Source organism: Rutidosis leptorrhynchoides, chromosome 7 (assembly GCF_046630445.1).
Source record: "Rutidosis leptorrhynchoides isolate AG116_Rl617_1_P2 chromosome 7, CSIRO_AGI_Rlap_v1, whole genome shotgun sequence".
In the NCBI taxonomy this organism is placed as follows: Eukaryota; Viridiplantae; Streptophyta; class Magnoliopsida; order Asterales; family Asteraceae; genus Rutidosis; species Rutidosis leptorrhynchoides.
In genome coordinates this window covers 286,071,337-286,087,346 of record NC_092339.1, presented here as the reverse complement: position 1 = coordinate 286,087,346, position 16,010 = coordinate 286,071,337, and positions in this window count along the sequence as shown.

Genomic DNA, 16,010 nt, shown 5'->3' with positions numbered 1-16,010 from the left:
ATATTGTTCGCAAGGGTTTTAGAGTAAGGAGTAAGGTATTTGCAAAGGATTTTAGCAGACACTGAATCATTTGGATTCTTTGAAGGTAGATTTCATCCTTGTGATTTGTCCACAGCCTCCTTCATAGTTTGCTCAATCCGTTTTCCAGTTCCAAACCTTCTCTTTTTTCCGAGCTTTGCCAACACACTATTCTTTATCATCAAACTTTTGACTATTACGGTTGTCTACAGTTTCTGCTGCTTCATTCAGTTTTTTCAAAACTTCAGAGAACTAAATCCTAGATTGGGGTATTTTTCAGAAACTTCACATTCGAAGTATGTAAGTCTAGGAGATAGATGTTATATGTACGCCTATAACTATTGGTGTAGACATGCTGCGAGATTTCAAAATACTGATTGCTGATTCCCAGTAATTGGTATGATAATTCTTGTTACAAGATGCGGATGAATAAATGATGGGGTTTCGATAAATATAATGATTTTTCGAGAAGTCAAAGATCAGTGAAGTTGTTGGTAAGTTTATTGCTAATGTGGTGGACATAAACGGTTCCCCGGTAACGTTGGTGAAAATGCAACGTATAAATCAAGGTTATAATAAGACTGTTTCAACTGAGAAGTCGAAGTTGACTTGCTGGAGTTGTGACAAAAATGTCTATTTTGAAACAGGATTGAAAAGTTATTTTAGCTAATAAATGCCAAAGGGTCTGACACGGATACGTGTTGAACTATGACTTTGGTTTCGAGGGTTTTTCAGGTACAAGACTGCGGGTAACATATGGTTGGATCATCATCTCGAGTGTCTTCAGGAATTTCGAAGGGTTTGAACACAGATTGTAATTGTTAATATACATATGATGTTCTAGGATTTTGAATGATACAAATATTTTTCTGGGTTCCATGAGTAGAAATGATGTTCTAGTACAGTTTTGAAGTCAAAGTATAGTTTTGAAAGATGTAGGGATCTAAGAGTGATGATACCGGTTATACCTCAAATTGAATTCTGAGATTTCAAAATCAGAATATGTAATTGGATTTGAATGAGTATGGTTGTTTTGATTTCTATTAAAAGAATGTATACTGTTGTGAAAGTAGGGAGTATAGTGGATGATTTGTTGAATCAGAATTGAAGAGTGTAACATATAAATTGTGAATTTATATATCTCTCGGGTATTACCTACCCGTTAAAAAAAATTTCACAAGCAACATTTTTGTACAATTGAATTTCATTACAGTCTCTATGAAAATATATATGTATGTATATTTTCTTCAGATGTAATACAGATTTATTGAGTTAATATAATATTAAACTCATTTGATTTTTAGCTGGAATTGAAAATGAGTAATCTCTAAGACATTAAAGATTACATAATTTCACTAATGTAATTAGTACTTCACTATGGATACTAATTGATATTCCTTAGTGAAGGATGTTGATGTTCTTGAAATTCTTGGGAACTTCGCAAGATACGATGATGTTTCTTATAGAGTTTCGAGTATATCGAAAGTGTAAAATCAAACATATATTTGAATAATACACTTGGTTTATTATGAAATGAAATTCATTAAATTCGAAACAGAGATTGTAGTTAACGATAGTTAAGTTGTTAAGGAAGGATATACATCTTAGCATATTAGTAATATGAATTTAATCGAGTAGTATCTACCCTTATTTGATTCATACATAATAGCTTAGTACGAAAAGATTTATTTTGATCTCAAAATTTATATATATATATATATATATATATATATATATATATATATATATATATATATATATATATATAATATACATATAATTTCTTCAGAGGGAATGAGTTAATACTTCATAACTCGTTGATACAATATACGTGTTATTGATTCGTAATGATGTCCACGGTGATTCTTGAACTGGCGGAGCTTGTGATGTTATAGGTGCTGCTGATTCTGACGATGCTGACGGCACTGTTGATGATGTTGGTAAAATAAGTCTAGCTTGTAAATCGTGCACCATTCTATTAGGGTTTCTACTCTTCCTTCTATCATTTCGGTTCACTCATCCGATTTATGGTTAAGGCTAGAATAGATAATCTCTAAGACTTTAGAGATTACATAATCGTCGCAGAATGTTTCTTGAATGAAGTTATGAATTAATACTTCATCGGTTATTGTTGTTGGTACTCCTTGGTATCTATGGTGCGTGTGATGTTGATGCTCGAGGTACAGATTGTGATGTTGAGGTGTGGGATGCGGATGTTGTTGTTGGTGGTGGTGATGGTACTGTTGGTGATGGTGGTGCTGCTGGTGCTTGTAACCTTTGCACCATATTCTCTAAAGACACTACCCGAGCGCGAAGCTCGTTGACTTCTTCTATTACTCCGGGATGATTGGTGGTTCGGACGAGCGGGTGAATAAGATCTAGAATGTGAGAGAGTATATAATTGTGACGAGATACTCTGGAAATGAGAGAGAAAATGGTGTCTCGAATAGGTTCGCCGGTAAGTGCTTCAGGTTCATCGCCAAGAGGGAAATGTGGTAGATGGAAGGGATCACCTTCTTCTTGATTCCAATGATTGAGGAGGCTACGAACTCATCCCCAATTCATCCAGAATAGATGATGGCTAATTGGTTGGTCCATTCTGGTCACACTGCTTTCGGAGCTTGAGTGGAATCCCATATCGGAATCCCAGGGGCTTGAACTAGTGGCGAGTTCTATTTCGTACGATTGAATGATGAATTTTTTGATATGAAATGATTTCCAGCTGTCGGATGGTATTCTAATTACATAGAATATATATATATATATATATATATATATATATATATATATATATATATATATATATATATATATATATATATATATATATATATATATATATATATATATATATATAGCACAAAAGATTTCGTAGATTACGGAGGGATTTACGGAATATGTCAGGCAAAGTTTACAGTAATAGATACGCTATGATATGAATTAGCAGATACGCTAAGATACGAATTTTGTCTATACACTATTCATGCAATCAATGCAATAAGATGTGTCTAGACTAAGAATGATAAGCATGTAATTTCCGACAGGATATGATAAGCAAAACTTTTTGACATGGAGCTAAGGTCGAAGTCCAGACTCACTAATGTATCCTAACAACTATCAGTTAGACACACTAATGCAAGACCTGGTTCGCTAATACCACCGCTCTGATACCATATGAGACGACCCGTACTAATCCATAAGGACGAATACAATAACATATGGTTACATTGCGAGGTTTTGACCTCTATATGATACATTTTACAAACATTGCATTTGTTTTTCAGAAAACAATCTTTCATTACATCGAAAGTTGACAGGTAGGCATACCATTTCATAATATCTAAACTATAAATGACCTAATCTGTCATTTACTTAATACTAATCTTTATTGAACTCAACGACTTGAATGCAAGGTCTTTTGAAATATGCCATGAATGACTCCAGGTAATATCTCTAAAATGAGCAAATGCACAGTGGAAGATTTCTTTAATACCTGAGAATAAACATGCTTTCAAGTGTCAACCAAAAGGTTGGTGAGTTCATTAGTTTATCGTAATCAATCATTTTCATAATTTTAATAGACCACAAGATTTCATTTATTCAATAATCATACACTCGCAAGTGTTTAAAATTCATTCATATGGATTGAACACCTGGTAACCGACCTTAACAGGATGCATATAGAATATCCCCATCATTCCGGGACTCTCATCGAACATGATAAATCGAAGTACTAAAGCATCCGTAACTCAGATGAGGCTTGTTGGGCCAAATAGATCTATCTTTAGGATTCGCGTCAATTGGTGGCAATTATCATAAACACCAATTCTTAGGCTACCAAGCTAAAAAGGGGCATATTCGGTTCGATAATCCAACCATAGAATGTAGTTTCGATCACTTGTGTCTATTTCGTAAAGCATTTATAAAAGCAGCGCATGTATTCTCAGTCCCAAAAATATATATTGCAAAAGCATTTAAAAGGGGAGCAAATGAAACTCACAATACTGTATTTCGTAGTAAAAATACATATGTCATCATTGAACAAGTGTAGGGTTGGCCTCGGATTCACGAACCTATATTAAGTATATATATTTATATGTTGATCAATATCTGTTTAACAATTTAGGTCAGGTCATAGTGTATCACAATCCTAATGCTCGAGACTAATATGCAAAAGTCAACAAAAGTCAACTTGACCCAAAATGACTTCCAAAATCTATACATGATTATTATATAACTTAAATATAGTCGTTTTATATATTTAATATATTTAACAGATTTTATTAGAGTAAATAATATAAATCATTTATTAATAAATAAAAATTTATATTAAAATTTATATATAATAAAAATATACTTTTATATATCTTAAGTAATAAAATTTTTAAAGTTCACTTAATATCATAAAAATATAATGGTATGTATTATTAATGCAATTATATTACATGTGATAAAATTTCTTTGTATCACATATTCATTTGATAAAATAATATTGATAATAATAATAATAAGTAAAAGTTGTATTATTGTGTAATAATAATAATAATTATTCTTATTCTATTAATAATAATAACAATATTTATATTTACTAATGATGATATTAATTATGATAAAATGATAATTCTAATCATGATAATTTTAATAATAACGATGCTTTTTAATATTAACAGTAATAATAATAATATTTTATATAAATAATAATTCTATTCAAAATAGTAATTTTAATAACAATAATACTAAAATGATAATAATAATGATATTTTATAATAACAATGATATTTCTATTAAAAGTGATCATTTTAATAAAAGTGATAGTTTTAATATTAATAATACTTTTAATAATAATAATAATGATAAAAATACTGAAAACGATATTTTTATTTAAATCAATGTCTTACACTATTTTAATTTCATTATGATACTTATACTCATTATTTCCTAATCGATTTATTTAATAGCTTTTAGTCCTCTTTTATATCGCATTCATAATAATGATAATATTAGTAATCATAATAATCAGATAATACTAATATTAGTTTTAATGATAATGATACTAATAATAATAATTATAATAATACAAATGATAATACTAATAATTATTATAATGATAATAATAATAATAATAATAATAATAATAATAATAATAATAATAATAATAATAATAATAATAATAGTAATAATATTAATAACCTTAGTGATAATAACGATAGTTTTAATAATAACCATTTTTAATGATAATATTTATATTGATAACGATAATGATAATAATAATAATAATTATTATTAGATAATAATAATAACGACGATAATATTGACGATAGTAATAATAATAATCATTTTTTATAATAATACTAAATTTAATGATAATTCAGTTGACGATATCTTTTAATCCGTTCATCGAAACTGTACGCTTTCTAAATGAAAAGTTATTAATTTTTCGCCAGCTTTCCAACGACATGCATATCATATACCTTATCTTAGTAGTATATGTATTAAATTCATGATTCATCATAAATTATCTAACGACAATATTAAACATACAAGCATGCATAATCGTATATACTCGAGCACTAGTCAGGGATACACTTATTAATATATAAAAGATAAGATATGAATGCTCACGTATCAATATTGTGATTAAATATTGCAGGAAAGTACGTAGACGAGACGGACATGACAAACGCTAGGTTGACCTTATGAACAAAACCCTGAACAATACCCATCACCTCCATAGCTATAACCCATAATTTCCCTAGGTTCATCCCGCTCGAAAAACTATTTTGAAATCACTCGGACAGCACTCCATCGTAATATTTTATGTATAATAATAATATCTTGAAATAATACTGAGTAAATATATATATGTAAATCGATTGATAGAGTTTAGAGAAATATATTTTCAAGTTTCTATGAAATAATGAAACCTATTGAATTCTATTTATAATAGATTTTTGAATTATTAAAGTGAATTATTAAAGTATGAATTATTAAAGTGAATTATTAAAGTATGAATTATTAAAGTGAATTATTAAAGTATGAATTATTAAAGTGAATTATTAAAGTTAAAGTAAAGTAAAAGTAAAGTAAAAGGTAAAGTTAAAGTATAGTAAAAGTATAAAACTATGTACGTATAATACGCGTATAAATATATATAATATTTATTAAGATCGTTATATATATTTAATAAAATAAATTATAAATGTCGTTATCTTTATCATACTGGTTAAGTAATGAGTTGTCAAAAGTGGTTCTAGATATTTATAAAAGTTATATACGTTTTAATAATAAAGTTCTTTTTAAACTGAAAACGTTTTTGTACGCTTGAAACTAAATCGAGTACTTATAAATTTTGGTTTTCCAAAATTAATTATATTCCAAATCATTTTTTAAAAAGGTTTTATCTATATCGTAAAATGTTTTCTATATTATGAAAACTAATCATTATCTTACCAAAAGACACGAAACAATCATTGTAAAGCATGCATAGAAAGTTAAGCAGGAATCTCCACTAACTTTTGTCTAGTTCTCGTTAATTGACACTTTTGTTCTTTCATGTAAATCACTTTACTATTTTCCGAATATTGTTAAAAAGAACAGATTTCTTAAATCATAGTGGACCTCATAACAGAGACCCGTAATCATAATCACAATGTATCTGATAATTCAATCATTTGATATTATCTTTTAATTCCGTCGATAATTATATTAAATATATTTTGAAACAAATATGTTCATGTAAAGTATTATACATCTAATACTTTGTTAACGTTTTCAATTAATATATATATATATATATATATATATATATATATATATATATATATATATATATATATATATATATATATATATATATATATATATATATATATATATATATATATAGGGGCAGGATCAATGGGGAAGTAACCAATCGGGGGGAAGCGGGGGGAAGCAAAAAAAATTTTTTTTTTCGTTTTTTTTGAAATTTTTTTTTCGGCATCAAGATCACACAAAAATACGAACATTTAGAAGAGACACTTCGTGATGAATGTTATTATTTAGGCGGGAAAACGATCGACAAAAATAACATTCAAGATAATATTGTTCGTGAAGAATGTGAACGTTTTTTTTTCATGTTTTGTGAAGTAAAATTTAGCCCGATTTAGAGTTTAGGGTTTAGGGTTTAGGGTTTGGAGTTTTGGGTTTATTCCATAAACCCAAAACACCAAACCCTAAACCCTAAACCCTAAACCCTAAACCGTTCGTGTTAAAAACTCAATCTAAATCCTAAATCTAAACCCTAAATCTAAACCCTAAACCCTAAATTTCTAAACTGTAACAACCCAAACCAACCCTCGACCAAACCCCGTGAAAATACAAACAAAAAAAAATTTGCTGTACAGTGACCCCGCGCGCCGCGCCCCCTATCTGGCGCGCCGCGCCAAAACGGCCTGTCCCCGGGCTTTTTAAATGCGAAAAAGATAGACTCGTTCCCGACACTTTCAGACGAAACGCTTTTTACAACACATTAATATAAGTAAAACTAACATGATTAATTAATTAAAACGAGCTTTACATCGCGGGGCCCACATATGCCCAAAATACCCCTTTTAATACAAAATACAACTTCGACCCAATGAGTTTAAGTTCCAACAAACTACGAGCATGATGTTGGGGATAAACTACCCAATCCTAGGTCGAATCCAAGCAAGCATCAAAATGGGAAAATCATCTAATCCCGAGCATACCCTTGCCACGTCCGCCTTCGAACCTAAAAATGTAAACAACGAGAGGGTAAGCTAATGCTTAGTGAATGCAATACTTATACGCATACATACATAATCCAATTACTTGCATACACCTACACAATAACATAATAACATTAGCAAACCGCAATAACAAATAAACGATTAATCGTACGTACAACAAGTCAACATCATTAGCATAGAGATCTCAACAATAATACATGCCAAAAACGAATACGTACAATGCTAATAAAATTACACATCCCAATATACCCAATGTCGACATTCGAATCGATGGTGGCCGACGAAGAGTAGTAGGTCAAAATCGTTAACTACTCACCACCCATCGCACGCGTAAGTGGCCGACGAAGAGTAGTAGGTCAAAATCGTTAACTACTCACCACTACGCACCATGAGGCCGACGAAAAGTGCAACCGAAACGTTAACACTTACCTCAATCACAAGGATGGCCGACGAAAAGCGGAACCGCTTACCATCCCACGATAAGTGGCCAACGAAGAGCGGATCCCGAAACGGATAACACTCACCACTTACCCCAACACACATATGTGGCCGACGAAGAGCGATAGGTCAAACATTAATCACTCACCACATATCTGAACATACACATGTAGCCGACGAAGAGTGATAGGTCAAACGTTAATCACTCGCTACATGCCCGAACACACACATGTGACCGACGAAGAGCGATAGGTCAAGCATTAATCACTCGTCACATAACCAAACACACACATGCACACGTGGCCGACAAAGAGCGATAGGTCAAACGTTTATCACTCGCCACATACGCCAAACAAATATAGTCAACGAAGAGCTATCCACGCGGATATCACTCACTATATTTTCCAGCCCAATTGTGGTCCCCGAAAAGTGAGACCTAACGGATGTCACTTACCACATCGCACGCAAGCAACCAAATTATATACATAAGCGTATAAATATTCCACTCACCTTGAACACTTGAAGAACGTATCCGCGATCTTACTTCTTCCACCGACTTCACGCAAATCACCTACGCAAAGTTTCAATGCAAATAAGCTACACGAAATGCTTATCCGACTCAAACAACACTTATGTTCTTCTAGAACATCCTATTGACCAACTTTGACCAAAGACCATTTTTCGCTCGAAAACCTTCATAATCACAAATGACTTGTGATTATGCCTCAACAACATCATTTGAACATGGTTTGGTCATTCGATCACTCATTTAAACACATGACCCGCCCATTTGGTCCTAAAGTGTGTTTTACACCCTAATATGCATAAAACAATACTCACAAGTCCAAAACTTATGAAATCACTTCCCGCGTTCCCGAAATAGCTAATCTTAACTCTTTTAGCCATTAAACGCCATTTATAGGGTTGTTTACTCAAAAACCCATTTTGACCTAAAACTAGTCAAAACACCAAATTGTAAGTTTACACCCCTAATCACCAACAATCCAAGTAGCTAGTGATTTCATCAACTAATTTAGTTTTACAAACCCACAATATCATCATCCAACCCTAGACCCACCAATATTAGGGTTCTTGCACTAAAACTTAACCCATTTACCCCAAACTTCCAAGAAATGGGTTTTACATCTACTTTAACACAAACCCTAGCAAAATAAACGAATTAACACAACTAAATCCGAATTAGGGTTTTTACCTTTTGAAGAAAACGAAGCTAGTACAACAACAACACAAGTAATGAGTTTAAACTTGAAGAATCCAAGCTTCTTCTTCCTCTTCTCAAGCTTTCTCACTCTACTCTCACTCTAGAACTTGAGGTTGAAGATGAGAGTGTTTGTGGACTTGAAAATGATCCAAAAGTGGATCTAAAACTGATCTAAAAGCCACAAATCCGTCCACAAGTGAAAGGACCATAATACCCTTCATTTAGACACTTAAAATGCTGAAAAAAACGCATCAGACCCATTCGGAGCGCCGCGCCAAAAATCGCGCGCCGCTCCACACTGCAGGTCAGATTTCAGAAACTTGTTTTGGCCATAACTTTTTGACCGTAGCTCCGTTTTCGATGAACCAAATATCGTTGGAAACGTAATAAGATATTCTTTCCAATGGTAAGGCTTTGAAACATCAACTCAAACTTTATTTGGGGTTGAAAAGATACGTACACACTTTGTACCTCAAACAACGTCCAGTTTTCTTCGACGTTCGAGCAAGCAACACGTACCTGCTTCGTACACTTCGTATACGCATCGTACACCATAAATACATTATGTACAATAAATATTTGGGTCTTACATAAACCCTAATATCTAAACCCTATAAACCCTAATATCTAAACCCTAATATCTAAACCCCAATAGCTAAAATCTCAAAATACGCTCGAAAAACACGATAATTGTTATATATTACTTCTTCGAGTGTTTTCCCGCCAAAATAAAAACATTTATCACAAAGTGTCTCTACTAAATGTTCATATTTTCATCTCATCTATAATGTTCGTGAACAAAGTTTTTTCAAAAAATGAAAAAAAAAAAGTTTTTGCTTCCCCCCGCTTCCCCCCGAATGGTTACTTCCCTCTTGATCCTACCACTATATATATATATATATATATATATATATATATATATATATATATATATATATATATACACACACACACACACACACATGTCTATACACATAAATGTTCGTGAATCGACGAGCATAGTCAAAGGGTAATTGATTACATGAACACAGTTCAAAGTTTTTGAGATTTCAACATTACAGACTTTGCTTATCGTGTCGGAAACATATAAAGATTAAAGTTTAAATTTGGTCGGAAATTTTCGGGTTGTCACATAACCGACCATATATAACTTAAATAACATAAATATAAATGTTAGTGAAGTTAATAAAAGTTAGATTACAGAAATATAATTCAGGCGGTATAACCGACCATATATAACTTAAATAACATAAATATAAATGTTAGTGAAGTTAATAAAAGTAATGATACCGCAACCAGCATGCGCACCTCATATGCATGCGGGCGCTTAATAGTGTGCGTATGCGTGTGCTTGTGTGCGATATGCGGTATGCGGTATGCGAATTGTATCTGATTCCTTTGTTCCCGGTACGGCGGTTGCTTAGCTGTCAAGTAAATATCTTTTCCATAATTATATCCGTGATTCGGGGGAGTCAGTTATGGATGAGATTAACGTGATCTGGGACGGTTTTAGAATTAGGGTTTGCCTATAAATACAACCCTAATCATCATTTACCAGACACGACATATTACGTAACTATCACACACAAGATACATTACGCAAAACAGTATCATTCAGCATCTCTTCAAGGTTAACAGGTTAGTCTTTCGTAAGCTAGTACCTACGACCTTATTTGGGGCCTCTTGATCGACGACCGTTATCAGAGGTGGACTTAATCACTTGGCCACCCCGCCGACATCATCATGTCGGCCAGGGTTATTCACGGTAGCCGGACCGGAGAGCCAGGTTCTAAGATCCTTAAACCCCTCCTTATGTATTGAGCAGGCATATTAAACCCCACGGTTAAAATATGCATGATCAAGTGGTGCTTTCATTGAGAGTCGAATTAATTCAAGACTGTTTAATTGCTTTTTCTTTTAAGGTTTTGAATTGTATGACTCGTTATTTACAAAATGTTTGAATTTTTTCTTTAACAGTATCATGACTTCCGAGGAATCATCGGAACATACCCAAACAGATGTTCAGAAAGCACCGTCTAGTAGTCAACATACACCGGTTATGACTACGGGGGCCGCTACTCAGGCGGGATACACGATATACCCTCCACCTATATTCGGCGAACCCTTTCAGAGGTACAAGCCGATATATTCAGACGGGGTCACACCGCCAAGAGCAAACTCACCAGTCACAACCACGCGGCTGGACTTTTCGTCAGTGGATCCAAGGGTCATCTTTGCAGGCACTGGCGGTGGAACAACGAGGCAGCATGTGGTTTGCTGCGGCCAGGTACCTATTTACAGTACCACTGTTTCAATACCTCTGCATACTCAGAGCATTCAGCAGAATTCGTCATTTACACCGTTGCAACCTTGGCAAACACCGCGCCGGGTTTCACAATTTTTAACTCCTGCGGATGCGCAGGCGTTACTTAATAGTTGGGGATTTGGTGTCATCCCAGATGCGAACTCTCATTGGGCGCCGATAACAGCGCAGCAACAAAGCACAGCGCATACAGTTGGGCTTTTAAGTGTGTATCCTCAAGTTTCGCAGATATCTGCACCACAGGTTTCGCTTCCTTTACAGCCACCTGTGTACTCTGCGTCTTCAAGTTATCCTTCTTTTCCAATGCAGCAGCCTTGGTTATATCCGCAGACGCAGGGTCAACCTTGGCAAAGTGTTCAAGGGCAGGCAAATCTTGCAAGTCAATTCATGCAGGCCGCACCTCCTGATATGGTTCACTTATTTTCACAACCTGACTTTGTTCAGGACATGATGAAGCGTTTCTTTGCAAACTTGAAAGGGGATCCTGTTAAACCACCCTTCGAGCTACCGACTACCTTTGACAAGTTTCCTCCACATATATCCGCATACCCGTTTCCATCAGCACCAAAGATACCTAGCACGTTGGGTACTTACAATGGCATGACCGATCCAGATGATTTTTTACAGCGTTTCGAAGGCGCAATGCGCACTCAAGGCTGGGTGGATCCGGTTGCGTGTCAGATATTTCCTATGACACTACAGGGTATTGCTCATGAGTGGTTTAATAAGTTGCCGGCGGGTAGTATTGCCGGGTATATGGATCTGCGGACAAAGTTTTTGCTGCAATATCAGAATCAGAGACCACGCAATCGCACTCACATTGAATGCCATGACATTGTACAGTAGTCCAAGGAATCTTTGGTCAAATTTCTCACAAGGTATACTAATGAGTGCCTGCGTATACCAGATCTCAAACCAGAGCAACAGATTTCCGGACTCATACATGGTATAAACTCAGAACGTCATCCAACACTGGTAAGGCGTCTGCACCATACAGTCTCAACAACTTATGCTGAGGCGCTTAATGAATGCCATGACTATATGCGGAGTGGCGAAGATAATGACATTCCAACAGCTAGCTCACGCAACGAGAGGAAGGACGATGATGATCGTTCGCGCGATCAAAATCGTGGTAACAACTCTCGTGGAAGGTATCCTAGCGGTGGTCCCATCAGGAATGATAAAGGGAAATCAAGTGGCAAGCATCGAAACAATAATCAGCGCGGCATCAATAATCAGAACTATGCGCTACTTAAAAGTTTGTCCAAAACGCCAAAAGAAATTTTGGCAACCGAACCGGTGTGCGTGACCTTTGCGGTCCCAAATCCGCTTACGGAATTTGGTAAGCGGGACAAAACAAAGTATTGTGAATTTCATGACGATTATGGTCACGACACCAATCGGTGTCAAAACTTGATGGAACGGGTTCTGGAGGCGCTTTGCGCGGGCAAATTGGATCATCTAAAACCACCTAAAAAGGACAAGGGAAAGGCCGCAGAAGAGGCTTCGAAGTCTAAGACTTTCGCGTGGCAGAAAGTTGACAAAGCGAAAAATGCCGACTTAACCATTAACATGGTTGACGAAGAGAAAATCAGCCAGCGGAGAAAGTACAATGATCACCAAGATTATGAGCTTCTCCCAATCACTTTCCCTCCTGTAATGTCAATTGATTCTATTAATGAGCCCATTATCATCAAGTGTCGCATTCCTGATTGCGGAATCCATATTAAGCGCATGCATGTTGACACTGGCAGCGGTGTCGATATTATGTATGAGCATTGTTATCGTTTCCTTCCGGCAGAAGTCAAAGCGCAGTTACGCCAGCCTGATATTACGCTATCAGGGTTTTCCGGAGAAAACTCGTGGCCGCTAGGCCGAATAGAATTAATGGTAGAGCTTGCGGATGACAGGAACCCGCAGATGATCAGGCATGAATTGGTCGATTTTTATGTGGTTCGTTCAACTTCACGATATAACGCACTGCTAGGGAGAAACTTCATACGGCGTTTCAACATCATACCATCGGTAGTGCATGGTTTGATCAAGTTTCCCACAGTAGGAGGCGTTGCCACGGTTGCGTCACATCAAACAACCGAGTTGTGTGGCTCAGTTGCACCTATAAGCACTCCTAGCGTGGGAGAACAACTGGAAAATTGTGCAGTCATAGCAAATCGCTTGCATCCGGATAAGCGAATTAAAATCAGCGCAGGCTTGTCAGCCGAAATAAAGGCCAAATTGCATGGAATTTTGTCTGCAAACGCAGATGTTTTCACGTGGCATGAGTCAGACATGACTGGGGTTCCGCGTGATATTGTGGAACATAAGTTAAATGTTAATCCGTCATTGACACCCGTTAGGCAAAAGAAGCGGCATATGGCTCTAGACCGTAGTGATTGGTTGTGCGCAGAGGTGGACAACCTTGTCAAAGCAAGCATTCTGCGGGAAGTGCGTTATCAGACATGGGTTGCAAATCATGTGTTGGTAAAAAAGGCTGACGGTAACTGGCGAATGTGCGTTGATTTCAAGGACATTAATAAGGCATGTCCTAAGGACAATTACCCTCTCCCGGAGATAGACTGGAAGGTAGAATCACTATCGGGATTTAGGTACAAGTGTTTTCTGGACGCATACAAGGGCTATCACCAAATCTTAATGGCTGCGGAAGATGAGGACAAGACTGCTTTTCATACGCCGCAGGGTATTTATTGTTACACGAAGATGCCTTTCGGTTTAAAGAATGCTGGCGCGACCTATCAGCGTGTAATTGACGCAGCATTCAAGCACCAAATCGGTAGAAATCTCGAAGCGTACGTCGACGACTTGGTAATTAAAAGTAACACTGAAGAAGACATGCTCACGGACATCCTAGAAACGTTTGCATCTCTGCGCAGGATCAACATGAAGCTTAACCCGCTTAAATGTAGTTTTGGGGAAGAGGAAGAAAAGTTTTTAGGTCATGTGGTGACAGCGCGGGGTATCAAGGCCAATCCCAAAAAGATTGAAGCCATTGATAATTTGCCATCTCCGAAGACAAAGAAAGATGTGCAGAGTCTAACGGGGAAGCTTGCGGCTATCACGCGGTTTCTGTCGAAAGCCGCAGAACGACAGTTACCATTCTTCAATACTTTGAAAAATTGTTTGAAGAAAAAAGACTTCGTATGGACTCAGGAAGCAGAATCAGCCTTTCAGGAGATGAAAAAGGTGCTTGCAGAATTACCAACACTTACTGCGCCAGTATCAGGAGAAACGCTAACGCTGTACCTCGCGGCATCGAAGGAAGCTGTCAGCTCAGTCCTCATCGCGGATCGCGGAAAGGTAATCCATTAATTTACATGCTTTATTTATATCGCAGAAATTTAACGACTGAGGTTTTTCTCAGATGCAAATGCCGGTCTACTTCGTAAGCAAGACGCTGACATCAAGCGAAGTAAACTACTCACCAATAGAAAAGCTTGTATATGCACTGGTCCATACGGCGCGGCGTTTGCGCCGATATTTTCAAGCACATCCAATCGTGGTTCTAACTGATCAACCAATCAAACAGGTTGGTAAACACCTACTTTGCGGCAATGACCGGGGTTACCGCATTGACTAACGCAATCATTTTTCTTTCAGGTGTTATACAAGCCTGAGATTTCTGGCCGAATGGCTAAGTGGGCAGTTGAATTAGGTGAACATGAAATAAATTTCTCTTCGCGCAGTGCGGTTAAGGGTCAAATACTTGCTGATTACCTAGCAGAATTACCTGCGGATGTCGAGGCGTCAGCAGAACATCAGGATCCACCTGCACCAACTTTGTCACCATGGGAATTGTACACAGATGGTGCGTGCAGCACATCTGGTGCAGGTGCGGGTATAATTTTAACAGGCCCAGATGGCGAAGAGCATACATACGCACTGCGGTTTAATTTTGCTGTTACGAACAACGAAGCAGAGTATGAGGCTCTGTTAGCAGGTATGCGCATCGCGCATAAGTTAAATGTTAAAATTTTGCACGCATATGTGGATTCAATGCTAGTATGCAGTCAGGTCATTGGAGATTTCGAAGCGCATGACATAGCCATGCAGCAATATCTATCGCTTGTTCACAACCTCGCTGACCAATTTGAAGCTTTTCAAATCTCCCACGTAATGCGTGGGTAAAATAAGAAGGCGGATGCGCTAAGCAAACTGGCTGCCTTGGCTTTTGATCATATGGGAAAGAAAGTTCTAATAGAAGAACTCAATGTGAAATCCATTGTTATGATGCCTTTAGTGG